Consider the following 8643-nt stretch of genomic DNA (forward strand, 5'->3'; position numbering starts at 1 on the left):
ATGCTTTCAACAGACGAGGGTGTCACAATCCCCAAGGACTGGCTATCCCTTGCACCTCTGGACTGAGTACAGAAAAAGTGTCATTTTAGGAAAAGGATTCAGCATAACACTACCAGCAGGAGCAGCACCGCTGTTGCTGTTTTTGTCTTGCTCTGTTTCAACCCTGCTGGGGGTGTTTTCCACAACCAACCTTCTTTAAGATCATGAAGCTCCTTCGTTTCCTTCTTGCTGCCCTCTTGATTATGGTGCTGCCTTCTCCAGGTAAGGGATAAACTGAGCTGGTCAATAAACCTTAAGGTAAAGGGACAGCTGACCATTAGGTCCAGTCGCAGACGACTCTGGGGTTGTGGCGCTCATCTCGCTTTACTGGCCCAGGGAGCTGGCGTACAGCTTCCGGGTCATGTGGCCAGCATGACTAAGTCGCTTCTGGCAAACCAGAGCAGTGCACGGAAACGCCGTTTAGCTTCCCGCCAAAGCGGTACCTATTTATCTACTTGCACTTTGACGGGCTTTCGAACTGCTAGGTTGGCAGGAGCAGGGACCGAGCAATGGGAGCTCACCCCGTCATGGGGATTTGAACTGCCGACCTTCTGATTGGGAAGCCCTAGGCTTTGTGGTTTAACCCACAGCGCCACCCGTGTCCCTCAGTAAACCTTAATCCAGGCTAAAAAGGTTTTTTTCGTTAGGAAAATGAAGTCGCCTTTTCTCACTGCCACAGCGAGGCTATGAAATATGAAATAATTTCTGCCTTAAGGTAGGGAACCTGTGGCTCTCCAGACATCGTTGGACTCCAACACCCATGACAATGGTCAGGGATGATGGGACCTGTAATCCAGTAAGATTTGAAGGGCCACTGGTTCCCTACTCGGCCTCAGAGCAGGGCTGCCATACATCCAGGTTTTCCCGGACATGTCTGGGAATCAGACTGTCAAAATGGCATCTGGGCAGATTTTCACGGAATTGGCACCTTAGGGGGTGCCTTCTTCCAAATTTAACTTCCTGCTGATGTAAATCACAGACCCTCTAAGCGTCCTTATTTTCCAGGGACAGTCCCAGATTTGCAGAAGCCGTCCCAGTTTCTAATTTGATCCTGGAATGTCCTGCTTTTCCTTAGGACAGAGATTTCAACCTTTTTGAGCCCATGGCTGCCTTGACTAACTACATTCTTTCTGCGACACCCCTTGCCTGCAGAGCTGGCAGCCTCTCCCCCTTTTTCGAATCCCCTCCCTTGTGGAGTGTTCCCTCTGCCTCCTCTCCTTGGGAGTCCTCTGGGCAGCTGCTGCTGCTGCTGCCCCTGGTCTCTGAGCTGCCCCCCTGCCCCAAAGAGAGGTGCCTCCTCACACTGCCCCACAGGAGCCTGGGAAGAGGATGACCCCAGCCCCTGCCTGCCTCCCACTTGTCCGTCCATTCCCCCTGGCCAGCACCCCCTGGCCAGCCCCACAGGCCCCATTCGCCTGGGGAGCTTGTAGCCAGGGGTGCTGCAACAAACAGCTGTGCAAGCCTTTGAGAGGCAGAGATGCAAGAGGTTCATCAGAGGAGGGAGGGAAGGAAAGAGGGACAGAGACCAGCGTTGCCTGCAGCATCCCAGGGTGTCATGGCACAATGGTTGAAAACCATGGCCTAAGGACACCCCTATTTTCATGAGAGAAATGTTAGATGGTATGGAGTTATGTGACCCCTCAAGCCAAGGTGATATGTGACTACACAACTTTTAGAAGACATCTGAAGGCAGTCCTGTATAAGGAAGTTGTTGTTTTTTTAATGTGTTATGTTTTATTAAGTTTTTATATATGTTGGAAGCCGCCCCAAGTGGCTGGGGCAACCCAGTCAGATGGGTGGAGTATTATTATTATTATTATTATACCAGTTTTAATTGTAGAAATATTGGAGGGTATTAATTCAACGAAAAGGGCCTTGTTGTTTGTTCTTTTTACTGTAACAGGAACTGAGATGTTGCGTAGAGCAGACACATAACTGATGTTACACCAACCCTTTGGAATTACTTAGAGGTTCATAGAATTGTAGAATTGGAAGGGACTCCAATGGTTATCTACCGTAGTCTAGTAGTAGTAGTAGTAGTAGTAGTACCCCGTCCATCTGGCTGGGCGGCTTCCAACAAAATATTAAAATACAGTAATCCATGAAACATTAAAAGCTTCCCTAAACAGTTGATCTCCTCATTATACAGATTTTATCAAGAGGTGAAAACAAGTGCCTTTAACAATTGTGTTCTTGCTAGGGCACCTGTAACCTTTGGAAGATCTCTGCTGAACTGATTTTCATTACCCTTTCTGAAACATTTTTTCCCCATCCTCCTCTTCCAATTTATCTCTTCCCATCTGCATAAAAATGGAAGGTGCCCTCGTGCTCTGCAATTCACGTAGCTGCCAACAGGGCAGAGTGAGGGGAAGGGAGGGTGGTTGGTCAGCTATGGGGAAAGGACAAAGGGGCATGAAGGGTTGGGAAGCGGGGTCAGCAGCTGTGTGTGTTTGTGTTGGCCTGGATTGCTTGGAGAAAACTAGGAATGTTACGGTGCTACGTTGTTGTCGTTTAGCCGTTTAGTCGTGTCCGACTCTTCGTGACCCCATGAACCAGAGCACACCAGGCACTTCTGTCCTCCACTGCCTCCCGCAGTTTGGTCAGACTCATGTTTGTAGCTTCGAGAACACTGTCCCACCATCTCGTCCTCTGTCGTCCCCTTCTCCTTGTGCCCTCAATCTTTCCCAACATCAGGGTCTTTTCCAGGGAGTCTTCTCTTCTCATGAGGTGGCCAAAGTATTGGAGCCTCAGCTTCAGGATCTGTCCTTCCAGTGAGCACTCAGGGCTGATTTCCTTAAGAATGGATGCGTTTGATCTTCTTAAAGTCCATGGGACTCTCAAGAGTCTCCTCCAGGACCAGAATTCAAAAGCATCAATTCTTCGGCGATCAGCCTTCTTTATGGTCCAGCCCTCACTTCCATACATCACTACTGGGAAAACCATAGCTTTTACTATACGGACCTTTGTTGGCAAGGTGATGTCTCTACTTTTTAAGATGCTGTCTAGGTTTGTCATTGCTTTTCTCCCAAGAAGCAGACGTCTCTTAATTTCATGGCTGCTGTCACCATCTGCAGTGATCATACAGTGCTATAGGAATGTTCTAAATGTGTGTTGTGGGTGTGCCTTTGGACTTCCGTATCACTGGAATGTAGCTGCCTTTAATTATTATTTTCTTATTATTATATGTTATTTGTACCTCGCCCATTTGACAGCGTTGCCCCAGACACACTGAGCGGCTTCCAACATGTAGAAAAACATAATAAAACATTAAGCCTTAAAAAGCTTCCTTATACAGGGCTGCCTTCAGATGTCTTCAGATAAAGGTAATAACTTCATCCCTGCCTCTGCCCATTTTTGCCTATTGACATGCCTAGCTGGAAGGTTGTCCATGGCTTTAGGGACGCGGGTGGCGCTGTGGTCTAAACCACTGAGCCTCTTGGGCTTGCCGATCAGAAGGTCTGCTGTTCGAATCCCCGCAACGGGGTGAGCTCCCGTTGCTCTGTCCCAGCTCCTGCCAACCTAGCAGTTTGAAAGCATACCAGTGCAAGTAGATAAATAGGTATCACTGTGGCAGGAAGGTAAATGGTGTTTCTGTGCACTCTGGCTTCCATCATAGTGTTTCGTTGCACCAGAAGTGGTTTAGTCGTGCTGGCCACATGACCCAGAAAGCTGTCTATGGACAAACACCGGCTCCCTCGGCCTGAAAGCAAGATGAGCGCCGCAACCCCATACTCGCCTTTGACTGGTCTTCCAGGGGTCCTTTACCTTTTACCTTTACCATGGCTTTAATGCCTTCCAGGTTCGATCCATCAGACTGGCAGAGATGATTATTCAGTGATAAAAGGTAAAGGGACCCCTGACCATTAGATCCAGTCGTGGCCAACTCTGGGGTTGCAGCGCTCATCTCGCTTTATTGGCCGAGGGAGCCGGCGTACAGCTTCCGGGTCATGTGGCCAGCATGACTAAGCCACTTCTGGGGAACCAGAGCAGCACATGGAAACGCCGTTTACCTTCCCACTGGAGCGGTACCTATTTATCTACTTGCACTTTGATGTGCTTTCGCACTGCTAGGTTGACAGGAGCAGGGACTGAACAACAGGAGCTCACCCCGTCACGGGGATTCGAACCACTGACCTTCCGATCGGCAAGTCCTAGGCTCTATGGTTTTACCCACAGCGCCAGCCGCGTCCCACTATTCAGTGGTAGCCAGGGGTTAAGTTGGGAAGCGGCATGATGGATGTAGACATTCCCCTTTCTCGCATTAAACAAAAATCCAAGGGTTGGCAGAGAAAGGGAGTGGCAGCCAGGACAATAATTTTGCTTCCAGAAGTCAAGCTCACATACATAATGGCCCAAGCACAGTCACGTACTTACTGCAACTTGGGGGGCAAGCTTGCTGTGAATAGAATAACCTGTGCCTATCTTTTCTTTTGAACAGGATCCTCCACCGCTCCAAGCTCTGATCTTGAATGTCAGCAGCAAAAAGGTCTGTGTTTTCCTGGCCGTTGTAGCCGCCCGTGGAGATCCATAGGGACATGCAATGTGGTATTGCACCATTGTTGCAAGAGGTGAGAGGGAAATTCAGGAGGATGTAAACAGAGAAGCCTGCATACGTCTTTCCTTCATACGTTCGACGAAGTTTCCAAAAGATTCGTAGGTTGAAAAGGGTCATCGAGACCAACCTTCTGCAAGTCTCTCAGTGGTCAATTCCTGAACATATACAACATGTTAATGTGTGTATATGCACAGATAAATAGGGGTGTTTTTTTTCTCCTTCCAGTGCAGATTTTATTTTATTTATTTATTTATTAAATTTATATACGGCCCCTTCATCCAAAGACCTCAGGGCGATTCACAGACAAGGTAAAGCACAGTAAATAATTAAACCAAAGCAACAAGACAATTAACAGACACACCCCTTCCCACAGATACAGTAGACCCTCGGGTTACGTTACTCTCGAGTAATGTAAACTTCGGGTTGCAAAAGCGGCAAACCCGAAAGAAATGTGTGAGAATTTTAGCATCCACACTGCGTGTTGAAGCCAGAGTTCCTTCAGTAACATTCCAACGTTATTCTTTTGTTTACCAGAAAGAGGCATTTGCATTCTCAGGAAAGAACGCAGAAATAAATAATTACCTGGAAGACGTATCATCAGGTGATCCTCTGGAACAATTGGATTCTGGGACAGCGCCGATATCAAAGTAAGCTCATCCTGTCTCACAAACAGAAGAGATGCCTTGCTTCGAAGATACAAAAAGAAACAGCTTTTTCACTTCTAGTAAGATCAGGTTTCATTGATACGTTATGGGAATACCTTTGTGTGTCTTTGTATGGAAATATATGCTGTCTGAATTATTAGAAATCTTATCATGTTAACTCCCAGCCCATTTGATTATCATTTATTCCAACAAAGGTATCTTTTCAATCCGCAACTCTTTTTGTCTGTTTTATTTCAATAGGATGAGTTGTGGAGTGGTGTTTCTTCCTATATTTCTAATTAAACACTTATGTAATTCCACTACAGTGGAACTTAATCCATTCCAGAAGTCTGTTCTTAAACCAAAACCATTCTTAAACCAAGGCACACTTTCCCTAATGAGGCCTCCCACTGCTGGTGCCCTTCCACTGTTCGGATTCTGTTCTTAGAACGAGGTAAAGTTCTCAAACCAGGACACTATTTCCGGTTTTGCAGAGATTGTAAACCGAATCGTTCTTAAACCAAGGTACCACTGTATTACCGTATTTTTTGCTCTATAAGACTCACTTTTTCCCTCCTAAAAAGGGGAAATGTGTGTGCATCTTATGGAGTGAATGCAGGCTGTGCAGCTATCCCAGAAGCCAGAACAGCAAGAGAGATTGCTGCTTTCACTGCGCAGCGATCCCTCTTGCTGTTCTGGCTTCTGAGATTCAGAATTTTTTTTTTCTTGTTTTCCTCCTCCAAAAACTAGGTGCGTCTTATAGAGCAAAAAATACGGTCGTTTTCCGGGGGGGGGGGGGTCTGGTCTTTCCCAGAATCCTGTGGCTATGCTGCCACCTTGAGGCCAAAATATAAGCTGCCAATCGATCTGACATCCTTTACAACAGCAGTTTTAAAAATAGTTTCCTTGCACTTTCTTAGTGGATGCTAATCTAACCTGGAGAACGACAGCAGCTTTTAAGAGAGTTGAAAGTTATCTAAGAGGGTCTTCAGTACCACAGTGTGACCATAGACAGAGAGAGAAAAAAAACCTCTTTTTGATCCATATCTGATCAAACAGGCTTAGCAAATTAATTTGATTTCCTCTCCAAGGAGCTCAAGGTGGTATACACAGTTCTCCGCCTCTTCATTTAATCTCCACAAGAACCCTGTGAGGGAGGCTAGGTTGAGAGGTGGTGACTGGCCCCCAGTTGCACCCAGTGCACTTCATAACCAAGGGGTAATTTGCAAACCTGGTCTCCCAGCTCCTAGTCTGACACTCTTAACTCAGCGGTTTTCAACCTTGAGTCCACGGCTCCCTTGGCCAACCACATCCTTTCTGCATCTCCCCTGTGGGGGCCACTAATTCCAGGGTTCAGAATGTAAGCCAGGGGTAGGCAGCCTAAGGCCCAATCGCCTTCAAGAAGGACACTGACAAACTGGAACGTGTCCAGAGGAGGGCAACCAAAATGGTCAAAGGCCTGGAAACGATGCCTTATGAGGAACGGCTAAGGGAGCTGGGCATGTTTAGCCTGGAGAAGAGGCGGTTAAGGGGTGATATAATAGCCATGTTCAAATATATAAAAGGATAGAGGAGGGAGAAAGGTTGTTTTCTGCTGCTCCAGAGAAGCGGACACGGAGCAATGGATCCAAACTACAAGAAAGAAGAGTCCACCTAAACATTAGGAAGAACTTCCTGACAGTAAGAGCTGTTCGACAGTGGAATTTGCTGCCAAGGAGTGTGGGGGAGTCTCCTACTTTGGAGGTCTTTAAGCAGAGGCTTGACAACCATATGTCAGGAGTGCTCTGATGGTGTTTCCTGCTTGGCAGGGGGTTGGACTCGATGGCCCTTGTGCTCTCTTCCAACTCTATGATTCTATGATTCTCAATCCAGCCCACGGACAGTCCAGGAATCAGCGTGTTTTTACATGATGTAAAATGTGTCCTTTATTTAAAGGATCAGAAGGTCGGCAGTTCGAATCCCCGTGACGGGGTGAGCTCCCGTTGCTCAGTCCCTGCTCCTGACAACCTAGCAGTTTGAAAGCATGTCAAAGTGCAAGTAGATAAATAGGTACCACTCCGGCGGGAAGGTAAACGGTGTTTCCGTGCGCTGCTCTGGTTCACCAGAAGCGGCTTAGTCATGCTGGCCACTTGACCCGGAAGCTGTACGCCGGCTCCCTTGGCCAATAAAGCGAGATGAGCGCCGCAACCACAGAGTCGGTCACGACTGGACCTAATGGTCAGGGGTCCCTTTACCTTTTTACATCAAAAAAGTAACTTTCAACAATCATTAGAATAGTATTTAATAATAATAACATATAAAAGTTAAACAGAAGCCCACTCAACCATTACAAGAAATAATTTCTAAACTATAATCAATAAAACAACGGCAAACCACAGTACATAAAACAATACAATACAAATTGAGAAGCAGAGACTAGAGGCAAGGCAGGTGGAAGGAGGCCTTGCCTGATGGAGCTTCTCCCCTCACAGTTCTTCCTCCAGGCATAGCACCCTTATGAGGGCTCCTAGGGTGAGAGGGAGTAGAAGGCATCTCCCTATGTTTGTAGGTACCCAGATGTTTCTTTAAGAAGCAGTCTGGTTGTGGAACTGCTTCCTTGGTTCCACATTTGGTTCTGGCCCCATTTCCCTCCAGCTGTAGGAGAGCTGTTGAAAACTGCCGTATTTTGTCTGGCTTTACTTATAGAGAGCAGCAGCGAATCAAACCTATTGGGTGCCTTGGGGGTGCACGCGTCCTGTGTCCAGCGGCGGTGCCAACCACCCGTGGGGCGGGGCGAGCCAGGGCAGGACGTTCCGTGGAGCCTTGGAGGAGTCTGCCTGCCTCCTCCCACTCAGCTGCCCTACAGCTGGGGGAGAGGCGGCGCATGGACCATTTGTGGAAGCGCAGAGCCTGTGCATGCACAAGTCTTCTTCCTGGACACTGAGGTCCAGCTCTGAGGGCCTTCTGGCGGTTCCCTCGCTGCGAGAAGCCAAATTACAGGGAACCAGGCAGAGGGCCTTTTCGGTGGTGGCGCCCACCCTGTGGAACACCCTCCCACCAGATGTCAAAGAGAACAACAACTACCAGACTTTTAGAAGACATCTGAAGGCAGCCCTGTTTAGGGAAGCTTTTAATGTTTGATGCATTACTGTACAGTGGTACCTCGGGTTAAGTACTTAATTCATTCCGGAGTTCCGTACTTAACCTGAAACTGTTCTTATCCTGAAGCACCACTTTAGCTAATGGGGCCTCCTACTGCTGCCGCGCCGCCGGAGCACGATTTCTGTTCTTATCCTGAAGCAAAGTTCTTAACCTGAAGCACTATTACTGGGTTAGCGGAGTCTGTAACCTGAAGCATATGTAACCTGAAGCGTCTGTAACCCAAGGTACCACTGTATTTTAATATTTTGATGGAAGCCGCCCTGA

The 8643-nt window shown here is 47.6% G+C and overlaps 1 long non-coding RNA gene across 1 annotated transcript; it reads left to right on the top strand.

Moving 5' to 3' along the window:
• The first annotated feature begins 200 nt into the window (after nt 1–200).
• LOC309529822 lies at nt 201–5401 on the top strand. Its single transcript, XR_014218492.1, has 3 exons — nt 201–261; nt 4478–4607; nt 5129–5401. It is a non-coding gene; the product is annotated as an uncharacterized lncRNA (long non-coding RNA).
• Nucleotides 5402–8643: the final 3242 nt, after the last annotated feature.

Source organism: Podarcis vaucheri (genome assembly GCF_965113315.1).
Source record: "Podarcis vaucheri genome assembly, chromosome: 3".
NCBI lineage: Eukaryota > Metazoa > Chordata > Lepidosauria > Squamata > Lacertidae > Podarcis > Podarcis vaucheri.